The sequence below is a fragment of the Podarcis cretensis genome, assembly GCF_951804945.1.
Source record: "Podarcis cretensis genome assembly, chromosome: 3".
Lineage (NCBI taxonomy): Eukaryota > Metazoa > Chordata > Lepidosauria > Squamata > Lacertidae > Podarcis > Podarcis cretensis.
In genome coordinates this window covers 68,321,095-68,341,164 of record NC_137172.1, presented here as the reverse complement: position 1 = coordinate 68,341,164, position 20,070 = coordinate 68,321,095, and the positions used below count along the sequence as shown (strand labels likewise).

Below are 20,070 nucleotides of genomic sequence, written 5' to 3'. Positions count from 1 at the left end.
AACTACCCTTGGACTAATATCCCAATTTATGCCAGTAAGTCTGAGGTCCAGAAGGAGGCGTGGTCAGATGGACATCCTTGATCTCTTGACAAAGTAGCACTGCATCCTGATAAACTCAGCACACACACCCTGCTTGCTGCTGCCAGCATAGTAATACAAAGCTACCCAAGTACTTATGGCCTAAATATGTCAATACATGGGCAGGCGGTAGGAAAAGCTGGCAAATATACCGTATGTTCCAACTGCCCCTGTTTACCATATGTTCTGGTTCCTTTCTCTGGAAAAATCACTCTATTTTGTCCCTATGTTTTATCTTTTTGTGCATTGCTATCATTGCCATTCTCCTCAAGGTCTCTAGAAGGTAAATTGTGAAGGAATGGATGCTTCTTGTCCCTAGCAAATATGCATGTCTGTGAGCAATAAGGCAGCATGAAGTGCACAGCCTCCCATTTCACACACTGCACCTGTTGGGATCAATTTTAAACCACTAATGACATATTGTGGGACTTTTCTGTTTTCCTGATATATATTTAATCCCAAGGATGACCACCCTCCTGATTTTTAAATCAGGCACTGTGCAAAATAAATAAATATTGTGTGCAACAGATGGATTAAAAAGCATTATATGATGGAGGGATCTCAGGCTTCAATGTGATAACAGGGATGCTAAAAAACAATTTCCCGTCTCCATCCACAATATGTTCCATACACACTTTGTCCACACAGGAGGTTCTCTTATCTTGGCTGCCTGTTGACAGCCTCAGAGCAAGCAAGCAAGCAGGCAGTCAGGCAATGGAGCCCAACCAGCCAGTCCTTGCTGTTGGGAATGGACAGACAAGTGGGAGGCCAGGTGGGCAGGCACTATGAGCCTTACTGCCATGCAGGCCCAGCAGCGCCCGCTGTTGCCACTGCTGCCTCCCAAGGTAAAGTGCTGGTCTCACGTTCACCTTGGGCCACTAAGGCTGGGGCATCCTCATTCCAGGCCCCTGTGGGGCAGTGTGAGGAGGCACTTCTCTTTGGGGCAGGGGAGAGGCAGCTCAGAGGCCAGGGTCAGCAGCAGCTGCCCGGAGGACCCCCAAGGAGAGAAGAGAGGGAAGAGGAGGCTAAGGGTGAGGGGCTGCCTGAGCCACAGTGGTGCCACAGAAATAATGTAGTTGGTCAAGGGAGCTGTGGACTCAAAAATGTTGAAAACCTCTGTCCTAAGACTTCCAAACTGGATCTCATCACTTAATCTGAAACTCCTGTTTTTAAATCTTACTACAAACAAAAGCCCCTTCCTTCTTATTCATGTCGGTACCACCAATACTGCCAGACACTGCCTTGAAAGTACAGCAAGAAACCATGAGACTCCGGGTAGAAAGCTGGGGCACAGGTGGTTTTTTTCATCACTCTTTCCTGTTGAAGGTCATGGCCCCGGAAGAGAGAGGAAAATACTGGAAGTAAACAACTGGCTGTGCAAGAGGTGTTGTCAGGAATGATTTGGCTATAGTGGTTGGCAAGAATGTCTTATCTTGCAAACCTGGGAGAGGTAGTCAATGCAGAAGACAGAATCAGGATTCAAAATGACTTTAACTGATTGTGGGCCAAAACTAACAAAATTATTTTCAATAGGGACAAATGTAAGATTCTACACCTAGATGGGAAGAACCAACTGCACAGATATAAGATGGAGGACACCTGGTTTGCTAGTAGTACAGGTGAAAAGGATGTAGAGGTTTTGGTAGACCACAAACTTAACATGAGTCAACAGTGTGATGCAGCAGCAAAAAAGCTAATGTTATTCTAGGCTGCATCAACAAAAGTATAGTGTCATGGAAAGTCATAGTACTGCTCTATTCTGCTTCTGACAGACCGCACTCAAGAGTACTATGTCCAAGCTGGAATATGTGCAGAGGGGGGCGACCAACATATTCAAGGGTCTGGAAACCAAGGGAGGGAATTAGGTTGTTTAATCTGGTAAAGAGGAGACTGAGAAGAGATATGATAGGCTAGCCATTTTCAAATATCTAAAGGGCTGTCTTATGGAAGATGCAGACAGTTTGTTTTCTCCTCCTCCAGAGGGTAGGACCCAAACCAATGGCTTTAAGCTACAAGAAAGGAGATGCCAACTTTCTGATGGCAAGAGCTGTTTGACAGTGATGGACTTCCTTCAGTGGAGGTTTTTAAGCAAAGATTGGATGGCTGTCATGGATGCTTTTACTGAGCTTCCTGCATGGCAGGAGGTTGGGCCAAATGACTCTCAGCACCCCTTCCAACTCTATGATTCCATGATTTTAATAGCTGAATTCAAATTATAAAAATCATTCTAAATCCTAACCTCTACAATCAAGCAAACCTCCACCTAATTTTTCCAAAAAAACTAGACAATGCTGACCTTCAGTACAGCATCAAAAAAGAGAAAGCAAATGTAGATTTAATACACTGCAAAATTTATCATAGCTGCAATAAAAGCCTTCAGCACCAGTTGACTAAACTGATTTGATGTTTTGGAATTTCAAGCAAAACTCAGTCCTGCACAGCTTGTGACTTTTCCAATTGAATGGTACTCACCTGCCATGTTTGGTGGCTTTCAAGGTGCTTGAGAAAGCAGCTTTTCTTGCCAAAATATGGCAGTAGTAAAGCACTTGGTCTTGGACTGAAGCCCACACGAAGCTTACAGACAGGAGGAGCTGTGGGGCAGCAGACCTGAAATACTGAGTTGAAAAAGGATCCAGGTAACAGGGAAATTAACAGGAAGCCTGGAGGCAGGGTGTCTCAGGAAGTGAGCCAAGGCAATGATGAACTTCAGGTTCCTGTTGCTAAGAAACAGGAATCTGAGGGCTAAACTTCATGCCTACCTGGCTGCTATCTGCAGTAAACAGTACCTTTTGGAGGCAAATAACGAGGGAGGGTGGAATAAAAGTAGGCAACTTAAGCACACTATTCTAGAAACATGAGCAACATCACACAAAACTAGGCCATTTGAGAGAGCAAGGTGGAAGAGGTTGAGACCTAAGAAAACACTACCATGATATTTGTTTCTTTATGAGTTGACAGATTTCAAATATTCTTATAAATAAAATAAAGACAGGAATGAAAAAGACGATGAATTGAGGAAAGAAGGGCCAATCAGGGGGAAGTGTAGAAAAAACTCACAAGAGAGTCAGGGGAAGTGGTACATTTTAGGCAGGCAGAGAAATGTGGCAGATAACTAGAGTCCTGGGTAATAAAGGATGCTAGCCTAGACATTTCTCTGATAACTAGTCTTCCATTTTCATAATTTCGTTGTTGCATGACAGAGCATTTAGCCATGTGGACCCTTCTCAGCCCAAAGTGGTGTTCGTAAAAACCAGGTTTATGGCCTTAGTGAAAACTAGGCATCAAGGTCTGTATTGAGAAAGTATAATATTTATAATAACGTAAGGGTTGACAACCTTTTGGGGGCTGTGTGCACATTTGCTAACTGGAGAAACTGTCATGGGTATAACCAATGTCAATGGCAACAATGGAAGGCTTCTTTTGAGCCTTATTGCAGCAGGCAGAAGGGAACCTGTGGGCATTGGGGCAAATCCTGCCATAAAGAAACATTTATATCAAAAAGGAAAGAAGCTAGGAGATCAATTTCCCAAATTGAAGAACACAATTCATAATCATGGGAAGCAAAATAAACCTCAGACTTGGCTGCTAGGCGCCTTCTGTAGGATAGGAAAACAACAAGCTTTCTACATCATTCTGTCTGCACGCTCTTGCTAAATTCCAACTTATTAGGGGCCAGAAAAAATGTTGGCAGCCTGATTTCTGACTCTTAACCCAGGAGTGCACTTCCTTCTGTCAGCTCACTTCAGAAGCCTAAACACTAAAAACTGGGGGAAACGGCAATATAGCCAACAGTGCTTTTTAGTTACATAATTGAATCCCACACTATCTGACATAAAAGAAATTATACACATGTGTACTTTCAGATTAATGCATTCCATACTTCATTTTACCCTGATGTGCTTTTATACTGGTAACTCTGACGGTGCCGCACACACCAAAAAGTCTGCAAATTGATGCTGTCACCAAAAGATGATAGACTGATTCAATTAACCAATAAGTCATTTTAAGAGTGCTGCTGGGAGTTACTTACTAAAGCCATACACAGCTTAGTCTCTCTTCAAGAGTTTGCATTCTGTCATTCTGCTTCATTATTCTTACAGTTTCATTAATAAACCTTTGGAAAACATCCTCTTCTCTTTTGTATTTTTTTTAATTCAAAATTAAAACAAAACATATTGTCCAGAAACATATCATCCTTATTTTCCCCCCATTTTTCCTCCCTCCCCCCACCCTCCCACACAACCCCACCCCACCCCACCCCCGCTTCCCTCAGTTCCAGTCTTTGATTTCTCTGAGAATGCTGTTTTCTGCATGTTACAAAGTTGTATAGATCCTCAAACTATTTAGCTGATTACTATCAATAAAAAGTTTGTGAATGTTTATTCAAAGCCAGCCAAGGAGTCCAGTTGGAAAACATCCTCTTCTCAGAGGATAGCAGAGTCTGCGCGAATCTGCTTCTCATTTGCTACAGTGCTGCTTTGCACCTTGCACGAAGCAGAGGTTCGAGAAGAATATGCCCACTTCTGAGAACTTCCTCAGAATCTGGCGCAACTTGAATCCAAGGCAAAACAAGCTAGTCCCCAAACTCCAGAACCGCCTCAGAAGGGTATTTTATTTTTTTATGGCCCAATTTCATACATTTTTGTACCTCCCTCAAGCTCTCTATGTGGTTACATTTACTCCTTCATACTAATAGATAAGATCTCTTTGTATAACGCAGTAGGAAAGAGTGTGAAATATAAACACCATGGAGGTACGGGTGGTAAGTCAATCTCTAAGGATATATTAAACTGGGAATTAATTTGCAATTTTTAAATTGCTAATCTGAGATTTCTCAAATTTGTTCATTTGGTTTTTTAAAATTGAAAACTTAATAAAAATTAATTGGCAAAATAAATAAATATTACTCCTTCATACATATGCTAAAGGTTGTGCATTTCAGGCCAAAAGGAGAAAGAGGCCGCAGAGAGTGGATGCTGCTTTGTGATTGACAATTCTAGGGAATGCCCTTACCAGGCTCTCTATTTTACTCTCAATAGCATTGTTTTTAGGAGGGATGTAGAAGGAACATATCAGAAACTCCTCTCTGCAGGCTGACTGCGTCTGTCTGGCAGTGGGGCAGCACTCTGTGGCTTCCAAGTATAGTTTGATAACCGCAACTAACTTGGGAGACCAGAAAGCAGTTCGGCTGAAACCAAACTGCACAATCCGCACTACCTTGCAAATGGTTCCCTATTTTTCAGCCAGCCCCTCTGCTGCCAGACAAAGGTTATTATTTATTTTATATATCTATTAACGTTATATCCTACCCTTCCTCCCAAGGAAGTCTAAATAAACATTTTCAAGTTATCTGCAATATCCCCTGGCGGCTAAAGGCTTGATGGTGGTTGTAACATGCCCATGTTTATAAGAATATAAAAAGCAGCACTTACAAAGGCCTTATTGCTTCCTCTGGGCGTGACTCCGACAGCTTCTAGTTGTATGTTCAGAAAACTGCTTCCAGTGGATTCAGTGCACTTCTGACCCATGTAATGGCTCTGGGTACACAAGACAAAACAAGAGGAAGGGCTTGAAACAGCTGTGCTCTCCAGAGGCTCCAAGACAAACTTGTGCTTCAGTTTCTAGGTCTTGATCTTGTGACCTTAGGGCAAGTCCTCAAATTACCAGCTTCTTAATACTAAGGCCACATTCACACCACGCATTTAAAACACGAGGGTACCACTTTGAACAGTCACGGCTTCCTCCAAAGTACAGTCATACCTCATATTACGTTTGCTTCATGTTACATTCTTTCAGGTTATGTCCCGCGGTGACCCGGAAGTACTGGAAAGGGTTACTTCTGGGTTTCGCCACTCACGCATGCGCAGAAGCGCAAAATGATGTCACGCGCATGCACAGAAGCACCGAAGTGCAACCCATGCGTGCGCAGATGTGCCGCTGCGGGTTGCGCTCTTTTCATGTTGCAAACGGGCCTCCGGAACGGATCCCATTTGCAACCAGAGGTACCACTGTATAGGGACCATAAACACCAGGATTTTTCTGCATCAAAGTTAGCAAAACAATAGATGGTGGCATTCCTCTTGTACTAGGGTCAGGATCTTGCATTAAACAGATAAATGTCAGGACTTTAAAACTGGATCACCGGCTCCCTTTCTGGTCCAGGCCCAGCAAATTATTTATTTATTATTTGGTTTTAAAGGGTTTGCATTCACTTTCAATAAAATTTGCAGTTTACAAAAATTCCAAACAAGTTGACAGCAAATTAGAAACATACAAAAATATATTAAAACCATAAAATTCAATTGGAGTGTCATACAAACAAGCCCAGCTTGTGGGGGCGGGGGGAGGATCAAATTGAATTTAAATATTATAGCTATTTTTAAAGCCTCATTTCTCAGGATCTGTAACCAATATATGAACTTGTTCCTTACTTCATAATTATAAAAAAAAATATGATACAGATGACAAGTAGAAGGACTCTTTTAGTTGTGTGTTCCTCATTTGAGTAGCAAAAAGTTAGACTGTTAACATGTAGGCTGATACATGAACAGATTGTTATTACAAGGCAGAAATGGTTCTATGAGGAGTAAACTGGAACAATGTGATTCGGAGTATGTGAAGTCAGGCTTTTTGGGCCAGACAAAATACATCTGGAATACAATCAATACAATTTATATCATATTTTCCTAGTACAGCAGCTAATAGCAGCATTGTAGAATAATCTTGATTAGGGAAATGACTTAGTGGGAAACAGTTGAGCCCAAAGAGATTAGCAGCCCTGCAACTGTTTTGAACTATAAATGGATCTTCCATATATAGATTAGCCTACCCCTGTGTTAGAACAGAGTTGTCACTGAATTCTAATAAAGTGAGGGAATGAGGCAGTTTAAAGCATAACATGGGCATAGCAGGAGAGAGTACTAAAACACGCATATATTCCTCCCTCCTGTTATCTCCAACCATTTTTTTCCTGGTGGGCCTCCCTCCGAGACTGGAAGTAATTCTGAACTTCTTTGGGAGGTCGTCCCCCCCCCGAATTAATAGCCATTAATTTGTGAAGCTTAAAGAACACAGGGCAAATACATTAATAAGGCAGTTGCCATCAGCAAGAAATTAAAAATTCCCTTTCAAGCACACCACCATCAACTGCAAGCTTAGTGTTGTATCAAAACACATGAGTGTATTGCTGAAATGCCAGAAAGTGGGGGGGGGGGGGAGCCTCCGCATGGGAAATATGTCACAGACCAGCGGCTGTCTAGTTGCAGGCACATTCGCATCAGGATAATAATGCTACTGCTGACAGATTTTTTGACATATTTGGAGCAAGTGAAAGGTTTTAGACAATGGGAGAAGAAACTGCTCTCTATTCATTTGGGTTCTTTCGCTTGGGGAATGAGTATAAAACAATTCCCTCATCGTATGCAATGGGAAAGTGTTTTAATGTCAATTAGATCCCCAGAAAGTCCCAAACAAATCCAAGTTCTTTCTGATTCCCGCCCCCCTTCATTTCCTTTTTTTCTCTTTCCTTTTTACCTCCAGACTGGTCTACCTAAGGGAGAGACTGATGTGCTACTCTGTTATTTGCAAGAGAACTTACTGAGCTCGTTAGCCTTCATCCAAGGTATTATGCATTCACATACTGGCTCAAAACTTCCACTACTTCCTTGGCATCAGTTAAATGGGAAAGTTAGAACTGCATACCATCCATATTTTGAAGACAGCTAACACCCAAATCCCAGTATAAATTCTCCTAGCAGTGTGTTAATATGTTAAACAGCATGAGGAACAAGGTAGTATACTGAGTGTCACTCTGGATCACCAGAAGTCCCCTGGCAGCATCTTTTGGAATCAACTAGAGCAGGGGGTCAGCAAACTTTTTCAGCAGGGGGCTGGTCCACTATCCCTCAGACCTTGTGGGGGCCGGACTATACTTTGGGGGGAAAAATGAATGAATTCCTATGCCCCACAAATAACCCAGAGATGCATTTTAAATAAAAGGACACATTCTACTCATGTAAAAACACGCTGATTCTGGGACTGTCTGCGGGCTGGATTTAGGTGGTGATTGGGCCGGATTCGGCCCCCGGGCCTTAGTTTGCCTACCCATGAACTAGAGATATAGGATGAGTGCCCCCCCACCCCCAACTGGCCCTGTATTGCATCTTGCTCACTGCAGCACCAGTGCTATGGAACTCCCTCCCTAGAAAGGTTTGGTTGACCCTCATCATTTTAATGTTTGAGCGGCTAATACTATTGTTCCCACCCAGCTTTAGTGTTGTTTAACCTTTTGTCTCCTTGTTTTTATACTTACTTGTTTTACCTTGTTCTTGGTTTTAATTTAAGAAATCGATTTTAGCAAATTATTTTAAACTTCTTTATATACTATGTCAAGTATACCACATTTATAAAGAAAACCGTGTATACAGTACTTTTATAAGATAAATAAAATATATCCAGTTCCTCTTGTCTCTGCACTGTTTTAGCTCCTTAATAACTGGGAGAAACAAAGCAAAGGAGAAGCATAAAGCAATAATGAAATTTACAAACTAGCTGAATCGATGTTCATTTTACTTAAACAATAGATTGAAAATGTGGGTTAGCAAGGAGTGGGTAGCGGCCGTAGGTGTGAAATCAGCTTGTGTATTTATTTCATAATGAATTAAAACTTGAAACCAATGGGCCCCATTCAGTTCATTTTCTATTCATTACTCAATTAATTGTATCAATAACAAATGGGCACCAGTGCTGTTTGTTTTCGTTACCCCATGCAGTGCTTATTTCAAGCTGGGGTCTCTGCTTTGTTTTAGTTGTAGTGGAGCTAATTTCAGTGGTAGCTCCCTGACAGCAGCCATCTTATTTTTCCAGATGCCCTAGACATTGCACTTGCTCTGGTATATTAAAACTAGAAAAATAAAACTAGGAAAGAAAAAAAGAAACAAATGGAACAAAAGTGAATGTATGTAGTGAAATGAATGTACGGTAACTTTAATGTATAAGGAACCAAAATGAAGCCCCCTTACAAATGAGCAATGAAATGAATGAAGTTTTTAATAATAAAAAGGAATGAAATAATCTTGTATATCACTACTTCTCCCTAAGCCTTAACAGGTGCCAGCAAAGTTAATTGAACAAGCTGCAAAATGTTGACCAGCTTCAGTTGAAATTATTTCTTTACAGACATTCATGGCATCTTCAACAGTAATGACTATATATCAGAGGAATTGCAACCTGCCTTAGCTGGCAAGTTCTTCTATTTAACCTGTAAATTGATGCATAAACAGGTATATGGAAAAGCCCAAGTGTCCAATTCTTGTCCCACAAAAGAGAGCCGAGTCTTCAGAAGGCTCCTAAATCTTTCTACCACTTGGGGAAAAGGCAACCTTACCACAGAAGCAAAGGTAACTAAGATTAATGGGAAGGGAAGAAAAGGGGGAGAAAGCAAGCCCATTTTACAAAAGAAAAGAAACTGAGAAGAAGCTAACAGTTGTATTTTAATGTTTGTGCAGTGCCATAACTAGCCAGTTCTTCACACCTATATTGGCTCATAATTCAACTGCCCTCCCGTTCTGTTTCCATCTGGGAATCAGCATTGTGTGGCCATTTGAGGATGGCTGTGGAAATATTCCTGCTGAAATTCTAAGTTCTCAGGTCATTCAGCTCATAGCTCTTGCAAACACGCATAGACACACACCAGCTGGCATGTTTGTCTCCTTCTCTGCCAATTGTGTTCAACAGCTGAGTGTACTTTACTGTCAGTTGATGCTTATGCACTGAGGCTACAGGGACACAGTGCTCCCATGGAAAGTGCCAGGAGTTTTTTAAAAAAATATATTTTAAAATCCCCCAAAATCTCAAAGCTGCCTACTCTTTCCTGTCCCCACCCCCATTTAATACCTCTTTTTGAACTGAGAGAAAAACTCCTGGAGACATTTATCCCAATCGTCTGTTCTCTGGATAATCAGCTCCCTGTACCAGTCAGCTGATCCTAATCCAAAAGTATTACTATGGTAACAAGGTCCTTCCCGTGTGTCTCTCTGGGCAGAAAAGCCATGTGAAATTTGAATATTAGGATGGCTGCCTATTCTGCCCATATTCTGCAGTTTCCCACTTCTCCCTGTTGTTATAACGGCCAACCAGCCAGCAAGCCCATGCACGAGGTGGGGCAGCCAAGGACACTTGCCCTGGGTCACAGAGGGCTAAACTGGCTGGGGGACCTGCCAGGGACCAGCTGCTTTTTTGTTTGAGTGCATAACTTTATTTTTTTAAAAAATTCCCAATCTGGTCCTCAGACAAGCTCTGCATAGACCTGCCATCCACAACATCAGACTAGGTAGGACTGCTTGAAGAATAGCCCTACTGGTCTCTAATAGGGTCTATCTGAATCATACATCTGTTCTGAGCATGCTCAGAGTTCTTTCCTTGAAGTCCACATCTCATGTTCTGGTAATCAGAGAAGCAACAGGGCATGTTTCTTACTTTGAGGAGCTTTTGTTGTTTTGTTGTATTTGTTTTGTGACCAAGAGAGAGAGATTGCACGCAAGCAGCAATGGACACTGTGTGAATCTCTTTCTGTAATAAATATCTACTTTTATTTAATCGTTTTGCCTTTATTTTCTTCTGAATTGGGGAATTAGGAAGAGAAATGGTGGACCTTGTGTATGTTGCAACAAATTCTGTACTGTACTATGTTAACCACTTCCCTGCATTCACTCATTAAAAGCTACAGCAGCAGCTGGTTTGGGCAGGACAGGTACATTTTCCATGCAAACCATGTGCTCTACAACTGAGCTACAGCTCCTCTCCAAGTGTAAAAAGGAGATTATGGGGGAAAATGACAATATACTAGGCCTGCATATCATGGTAATGTTCAAAAGATGCCAAGCAGGAGACTCGTATGTGGTGCCAATTTCATCAATATAACACTTAAGGTTCATGTTCCTCAATTAAGGCTGTATCTTTATCAAACCTTCCCTACTGACTCGCAGCCACTTTGACCATAAAAAAGTGAAGAGAAAGTGAAGCCAATGTACCACAACTAATAGCAGCACATGGAAGTACAGGCAGTTGCATTTTTCATTATTACTTTTGGGTCACCTCCAACTTAAAAGATTCCCAGTGAATATCCTTTGCCAAGTCTGGAATGAATGGATCATTCCACAAACTTAACGAGAGAGAGAACCAGTGAATGACAGAGCCCCCAAACTGCTTAGAAAACAAATATGTGGGTCGCTGTTGGGAAGATTTAATGGCAAAGAACTAACACCAATTCTTCTTCCCCTCTCACCATCGTAACTGCTCTCATGCAGCATGTATGGCTGATTACCACGTTGTCATTTTAAATGAAGTTGAAAACATGCTGACAACTCAGTAATGTTTTCCTTTCAGCTCTACAAATGCTGCAGCAACTGATTACAACTGGATTGTAAGTACCTAACAAGAGCATTACAAAAAGAAAAAGACTAATGAGGAGAGAGGAAGTGGGGGAAATGGGGTGGGGGGAGAATTGCAACACAAAAATAAATTAAATTAATGAAAAGAGAAGAGGAAAAAGAAGCCATTTAAGTAGTGTTCATTATGCTATAATTTAGAGCTACAATGGCAGTAAAAAAACAATTCTGTAACGTATTCTCTTTATGGTTTCATGTCCCAATTTGTAAATTGTCTTTCTGCCTCCATTCTTCTCTCTCTGGGGGCAAAATGGATGCCTGAACTACTCCAAGCCATGATTACAATGTGAAACAGAAGCAGCCACAAACACTCTCCCTCTTGCCCCATCAAAAGAAGAGGTCTTGCTCACATGTGGGAATATTTGACATTATTTTGAATGTGCATTATTTTGAAGGTGGTGAAAAGGAGATGTGCAAATGACTTCTGCTTCTACTGCCATTCTTCTAGTATAAAGTGGAAATGAGGAATTTGTGCATGTTGCACCACTCCTTGTAATGCATAAAGTGGGCTTTAGCAAACATTTTGCAGACCTTCAAATGTAAAAATTAGATGATACCAGTGTCGGCTATGACTTGCAGTTAAAAATGAAAAACAAAATCTAAATTAAACCCATCTGTGATGCCATGAAGGTATTTCCGGCACAAATGGCTGATTAGAGGAGTTAAGTGCAGGAATGCCAATTAACTGGCATAATTACATCTCTTGTTTTTAAAGGGAAACGGTGGTGCTTTTGTGAGAGCAAATTGCGCTTTAATTATGGTAGAATCCTATTTGCGAAAAGTGAGAGTTATTCTCCACACCTCAGGGGTTCTCAAACTAATATATCAGTTCTGTTTGGGCCTCCCTAATTGTAATTAAGGGCTTGTCCGGACAATCCCGATTATTGAGCTCCGGTGCATCAGCTTCCTGTAGTTTAGGTATGTGGCGTGTGTCTCACAGCCCCCAGTGGTTTCCTGCTGGTCTGCCTCCTGCTGTTTTATTCAGTTTGCAAGCCTAGATGTGATCCTTGCCCATGAGCTGGCTTCCCATGCTCCTAATTCATGCTACAGTTGCCTGCATGTGCCCAAGCAAAACAATGACAGACACTTTATTTGATGGTGCTTGTCTCATCTCAGTCCCAGGAGGAACAGATCAAAGGAGCAAGGAAGCAAGGTCACATATGCTGCTTGCATGTTTAAGAATCCCACAGGAGAAATGCTACAGAAAGAGACAAATGCCCATTGGTCTAGTGCAGGAACAGCCAACTGGCTGCCTTCAGGCATCATTCAATCTGCAAGATGAAGGCTGCCATTTTTGCCCTTCCAAATGATGATTTCACTCCCCAACCCCCATGTTTTAAAATGTGTTTGGTAGCTCCTGAAAAGAGAAATAAATGGTGACACTAATATAGTTCTATATCCACAACACACTTTTCACAAATCCTACCAAAACGTTGGGGTATAAACAAGTAAAGAAATGGCAGCCTCGTGGTGTTGCTGTTGCACCAGAACCAACAGCCAGGGCTTTCTCAGTTATTACAGTTTGCAAGCACGGATTCAGAGCTTCTATAACTGATATGCGTTCCTATTCCACATTGAACTTGCTGCTCTAGAGTCAGTAGCTAATTTCTTAGAGAACTGCAGGAAAGGATGAAAATACAAGAATGACCTGATTAATGTCATTTGTTCAAAAGTGGGGGGGAGGGGAAGGGGAAACCCACATTGCTAAGTTTTAAATATTCAGACTGATCCTTGGGAAGTGTAGTTACATCAGAAAACTAAATGTTTTCCTACAGCTGAAGCAATCTAATTGGGGAATTAGAATTCAGAGTATGTGCAAAGTCCTATTACGTTGCTATTTGCAATATAAATCTTAACACAATTTTTACTACCCTACTCAAAGCCCTGTAAATAACCACTTTAAAACCTGCATCTCAGGTAAATGCCATTAATTCCCCAGAGACACAATGCAGTCACATTATTTCAGTTTTTATTGTGTCTTTATTATTCAGTGGTGTGGAGCTTGATCCTTGTGTAAACATTAGATTTCATTGTCTATAGTTCTCAGCAAAAGCAGTTTTAGCTACAAATAACCCAAAGTATCTATTCTGCTCAAACACTTTCCTGCAGCCTCGATGGTTATTTCTTAGGTTCTATAAAGGGGGAAACAGAAGCTCTAAGAATTCTGTATAGGAAGGAATCCTCATAGAGTGTAGAGGATTCATTTTCCACATCCTCTCCAGCCATTGTATGCAGACCCTGGACCAGGACTATGCCCTTAAACACTGTGGGTGCTAAGCACACACTGCTAATATCTGCACCTAGCTTGCTCCATCTATTCAATGAGCTGCCACTCAGAGTTCATGTTGCTTGACTGATCATAATGCAGAAGCTTTGACAGGTTAAGGAAAGTATGTACAGACCTCTCATTGTCCATGAGGAGCGGGTGCACTGACATTGGTCCATCAAGCCAAGTACATGTTAGGATTTTACGTAAGCCGATGCTGGCTGGTGTGATTAGTATAAATCACATGAGATGGCTGAGAAGAGTGTGGGAACAGAAGACTGTCTTATCTCTTCCGTCTGAGAATGTTAGTGGACTGTACTTTCGCTTTTGCTGTATTTTTTTTTCTGCCAGCGTTTGGAGAACACAGACGTGATTATGGACTCTCTGTATATATTGTGAATAAAACATAGTTTAGATCTACAGTGGTACCTCAGGTTAAGTACTTAATTCGTTCCGGAGGTCCGTTCTTAACCTGAAGCACCACTTTAGCTAATGGGGCCTCCCGCTGCCACTGCGCCACTGTAGCACGATTTCTGTTCTCACCCTGAAGCAAAGTTCTTAACCTGAAGCACTATTTCTGGGTTAGCAGAGTCTGTAACCTGAAGTGTATGTAACCTGAAGCGTATGTAACCCGAGGTACCACTGTACAGATGTTTCTATCTTCTTGCTGCGTGATGCCAGAAGACTTGTGTGCACTTTTCATATGAGAAGTGTCACAGAGGGGCACTCTGGAGTGAAGGGACATGCCATTCCAGAGACGTGCCTACTGGGAGATGCTCGGAGGTCCTGGGGGTCTGCTGTCCCCCCAGGAGCGCTTACCCTCAACAGTAGAGTCTACTGCAATTCTCCAAGTTTCAGGATGGAATGTTTCCTAGTCTTGCCACAAGAGATTCCGAGGATTGTATCTGGGACCTTCTGCATGTGGAGCATTAAGGTTACTCCCCATCAAGAAAATCATTTGCACCTGCAGCAACTGCACCTTTTACTTGCCTAATGGGGTGGAGCTTCTTCACAAGCTTCCTGACAGGTGGGCCGCTGTGGCATATCAGGATGGAGAGAGACAAGATGGAGAGGGAGATGGCACCAGGAGAGCCCATCTGGCACTGCTGCCAGTGTGTTTCTAGTGTGCCAGCCTCCCTCCTGCCCCCTTACCCCTCCTCCTCTCGGTATGCAACAGCGCCCCACCTTCCAGTGAGCTAGCATAGCAGCTCCCCTCCACTGGCCAACCTCTCCTGCTGTAGGTTCCAGTATCATTCTTTGGCAAATCCTTCCTTATGTGGTATACTGTGTGGTGTCTATGTGGCATAGTGGTCAGTGTGTTGGGACTAGGACAGGGGAGTGCAAACCCCCGTTTAGCCTGACTGTAGGTCAGGAATCAGCTTTCAGCCTAACCTACCTCAGCAGGTTATTTTGAGGATAAAATGTGGAATAGGACCATGTCTGTTGCCTTGAGTTCTTCAAAAAAGGGGGGAGGATATGATATAAATACATATAAATCAATTCTCTCCTCTGTCTTCCACCTCCTGGCTTGCTGTGGAAATTCTGTGCATGTGACAGTGTATTTGTCACATAAATTCCACTGTATTCTGCTCTGGTCAGACCTCACCTGGAGTGCTGTGTCCAGTTCTGGGCACCACAGTTCAAGAAGGACACTGACAAACTGGAACGTGTCCAGAGGGGCAACCAAAATGGTCAAAGGCCTGGAAACGATGCCTTATGAGGAACGGCTAAGGGAGCTGGGCATGTTTAGCCTGGAGAAGAGGAGGTTAAGGGGTGATATGATAGCCATGTCCAAATATATAAAAGGATGTCACATAGAGGAGGGAGAAAGGTTGTTTTCTGCTGCTCCAGAGAAGCGGACACGGAGCAATGGATCCAAACTACAAGAAAGAAGATTCCACCTAAACATTAGAAAGAACTTCCTGACAGTAAGAGCTGTTCGACAGTGGAATTTGCTGCCAAAGGAGTGTGGTGGAGTCTCCTTCTTTGGAGGTCTTTAAGCAGAGGCTTGACAACCATATGTAGGAGTGCTCTGATGGTGTTTCCTGCTTGGCAGGGGGTTGGACTCGATGACCCTTGTGGTCTCTTCCAACTCTATGATTCTATGATTCTATGATTTGGCCTTTGGTGGGGATTAGAATCCCCTTGAAATACTACAAGTGCTTTGCAGAAGCATTCTTGGAATCAGCCACCCCACTTCTTCTTTAAACATCAGAGCAAGCAGACAGATGGCGCCTGGGAGAGAGGGGACTCCCCCCATCCTCTTGCCCCCTGCTTTCTCTTTCTCCCCAAGGTTTAAAAAATAAAGGAGGTAGCTGCTTCAAATAGAAGTTTGCAAAGGACCTTAAAACAGCCTGCCAGAGGCCTGAAGAGGAGCAAGTGGACTGCCTTAAAGCCTTTGCAAGTCTCCCCAGACTCCCCTTTTAATCCACCAAGATGGTAAATTTAGAGAGGGAGGGGGAGATTTGCAAAGCCATGCAAGGGTTTTGATAAATGAGCGACCCTACCCACCTGCCAATCATGTGACACCATAGTGACACTGTTATGTACTGAGTTGAATAGGATCCAAAATGTAGCAGTCTGATTGGTCCTAGAACAATAGGACCCAGAATGCAGCAGTCTGGTTGGTCCACAGGAGCCACCCAATCCAGTTCCAGGTGGAAGTGAATCCGCAACCTGTTTGGCCTACAGGAGAATCCCGGAATTAGCCAATCACGTGGGGCCCATTGTGTAAATAATTTATATAAAGCAGACATTCTGGGGGAACTTCCATTCCTCCTTACCACTATGAGCTGAATAAAGAGCATTAAATCCACTCTCGACTTTGAGTATATTTCAGACACCATGTAATTGACAGCCCCACCTACTTGTCAAATTTGGCCTCCAAGGCCACAATCCCATGGAGCCAAAAAGTTTCCCCATGCGTGTCTTAAAGCAAGAAGTAAGTGTTCTAGCCTGAGCAAGAAGGAAACATCTTTGCCACTAGTGTTCAAGAAAAACCCTGAAAAGACTGGAAGATGCTAGAATAAGTAATTTAAAAGTTGTCTTGCCCATAACTATAGGCTGCCTATGTCACCAGTGGGCTCTTTCAAGCACTGGGAAATGATCATATTGTGCTTTATTGTGTCAACATCAACAATTGTGTCCACACTTAGAGATATACTTCACTTTATATCACAGAAGACTGAAAATCTGCTTCTATCAGTACCTGTGTACACTGTCTGAATTTTTTGATGAATTCCTATCTTGATCCCATCAAAAGACCTTAATCCTGGTCTACAGAGGGTTTGCATAAAAGCTAGAAGTACCTTATCTGTCTTCCTTCTGCCTTTCTTCTGCACACACAGGTAGCAGAAGAGTGAAAAACACACACTGTAGAAGAGCAATAAAGGATAGCTTTGCTACAGTACTGGATATCAGAAGATGAAGCATTTTAACTCATAAATGAAGCATCCCCACCACCAAAGAACACCTCTGGATTCTTCAACTCTTGTGACACAGAACTCAAGCCCTGCTTGAACTATTTCATAATCTGTTCAGCAGATCTTTTTTTCCAACAAATGCCATTCAAATGGGAGCCTAAGAGCACACCCATTTATGGAATTAAAGCAAGAGTGCTGGCCCATCACCCTACATTGCCCAAAATTTCTTCTCAGGAAAACTAGTTGCTGACCAAGACTTTATACATTCATGATTATCCATATAAAACAGGAGTAGCCAACCAGATGTGATTGGACCACACTTCTCAACAGCCCCAGCCAAAATGGTCAACGGTCATTAGCCATTTCCCAAAATTTTGTATTAGAGCACAGTTTGAACTGAGACTCGTGCCCCCATGGTGATGCTTTCCTGGGAAGAGAGTGTCTAGGCATCCATGTTTGGGTAGCCTCCAGCTTAGGTTACTGTCGTGTGTTATATGTAGGACTGTCTTTGAAGACTACTCCAAAGCTTCAGTTAATCCAAAATACAGCAGCAAGCTAACTATCTGGGAGCAGTTCAACGGAACACCTCTTCCTAGTCTTGGAGCAACTTCACAGGCTACCATTAACATTGGGGGGCGCTAGGGGGCGCATTGGAAGATGGCCGACAATCTCCGGCTCACACGAGGTAATTAAGAGGCTGTTATGGGAGTATGCAGCCTCCCTCGTTACCCCAGGGGAATGGGGAACGCTGCCTTGCCTGCTGTGCCCATAATTCACCCCCAGATTCGAAAGGGGGTGAGGGCACTAGGCACAAAGGCCCTCGTGTGGGTCGGCTCTCCTGGATGCTGTCTCTGATCTGCGCAGCTAGTTGCGGGAGCTCAAAATAAACAATCAGAACAGAAGCAAACACACATACTTCAAGCGATGATCGGGAGTAAGGACTGCTAACTAAAGGGATCTCTGGGAAGTGGAGCAATGGGCTGGACTTAACAATAAATCAAGAAGAGGAATAAATCAAGAAGATGATTCATCAAAGGATAGGTATGTCAGAGCGAGACTGAAAAGGTGGGGGGAGAAAAACTTTTCTTTTTTTTTTCTTATGTGAGTACCCAATAATCCCCCCCCCCAAGAAAAAAGATTCGTTGCAATAACTGATCACAAGCAGGAGGAATAAGAACTGTGTGGAAATTAATTACTATGTAAGGACGTGGCTTATGGGAGCATCGGGAAACGAAAGTAAGTCCTTTGTGACGCAGTTATAAAAAGAGATTTATCATGGCAGGCCCGCCCGCAGGAATCCAGGGGGAGGAGGACTATGGCTGTTACTATGTTGGAGTGTGGGTTCGGCCTAGCAGGGCCCCCTGAGAAAATTTATGAGGGAGAGGCGGGCCTGGGGAGATCAGGACAGACTGTCGGAATGTTTTGTATGGAGGTGTTGAAATGGCGTCTGTCTACTTTTATGGCTCTTGAATGAGTGTAAAATCCACACAGGAAATAAGGACGTTTGTCTTCAACCCGCTTGTGGAGATTATCAGAGATCACAAAGAAAGGAGATAACAACAAGAAGATGAGGAAAACAACAAAGAGAAGATTGAACAGAACTGTGAATATTATTTTGACAGAACTGTGTAATTAAAGCAGCAGTAAGAGAGATGATCGGATCCCTTTCGGAGCTTGAAGCATGGGTACCCCCAACAAAAATTTTAAAAATTTGGCTGTGTAATTTGGAATTATTGTTATTTGGAATTAATGTGATGTGATTGGCCTGTTAATAAAAATTATTTTAAAAAAAATTAACTGCCTCACATTGGAAGCCTTTCTGGAGATGCTCTCAGCTTTAGAGGTTAGACTGGTGGCACCAGAGCAAAGGTGTTCTTGACTGTGATGCCACATTTGCAAAGCACTGCCTCTTCAAAGAGGATCATAGAATCATAGAGTTGGAAGGAGCTCTAAGGGTCATCTAGAACAAACTCCTGACATGCAGGAATTTCAACCAAATCATACATGACAGTTTGGCTAGCTCAGTTGGTTAGAGTGTGGTGCTGATAATACCAAGGTCGCAGGTTTGATCCCCATATGGGAAAACTGCATATTCCTAGATGATCCTCAGGGTTCCTTCCAACTCTACCATTCTATGACAGATGGCCATCCAGCTCTGCTTAGAAACAACCAAGGAAGGAGAGTCCACCAACTCTCAAGGGAATCCATTCCACTGTCAAACAGGTCTTACTGCCAGAAAGTTCTTACTAATGTTTAGTCAGAATCTCCTTTCTTGTAACTTGAAGCCATTGGTTCAGATCCTAGCCTACAGAGCAGGGGGAAACAAGCTTGCCCCATTCTCCATGTGACAACCCTTTAGATATTGAAGATGGCTATCATATCTCCTGTCAGTCTCCTCTTTTCCAGACTAAACATACCCAATTCCCTCAACCATTCCTCATAAGGTTTGGTTTCCAGACCCTTGATCATCTTGGTCGCCCCCTTCGGCATGTGTTCCAGCTTATCAATATCCTCCTTAAATTGTGGTGCCCAGAATTGGACTCTGCACTCCAGATGTGGTTTGACCAAGGCAGACTAGAGGATGACTATGATTCCCATTGATCTAGACACTATACTTGTGTTGATGCAGCCTAGAATAGCATTAGCTTTTTTACTGCTGCATCACACTGTTGACTCATGTCAAGCTTGTGATTTACTAAGACCCCAAGATCCTTTTCAAATATACTACTGGCAAACCACATGTCCCCTGCCTTATATTTGTGCAGCTGGTTTTTCCTGCCTAAGTGAATAACCTTACATTTGTCCCTATTGAAATTCATTCTGTTAGTTTGAGCCCAGTTCTATAATATGTTAAGGT

General features: G+C 42.7%; 1 long non-coding RNA gene across 1 annotated transcript in view; it reads right to left on the bottom strand.

Moving 5' to 3' along the window:
* Positions 1–1,128: 1,128 nt before the first annotated feature.
* The window catches only part of LOC307213105, a 29,112-nt gene continuing 10,170 nt past the window's right edge, over positions 1,129–20,070 (bottom strand). The window contains exons 2-3 of the long non-coding RNA XR_013837386.1: positions 5,511–5,615; positions 1,129–2,693 (exon numbers count right to left, since the gene is read on the bottom strand). This is a non-coding gene — a long non-coding RNA (uncharacterized lncRNA). The remainder of the gene's footprint in view (positions 2,694–5,510; positions 5,616–20,070) is intronic.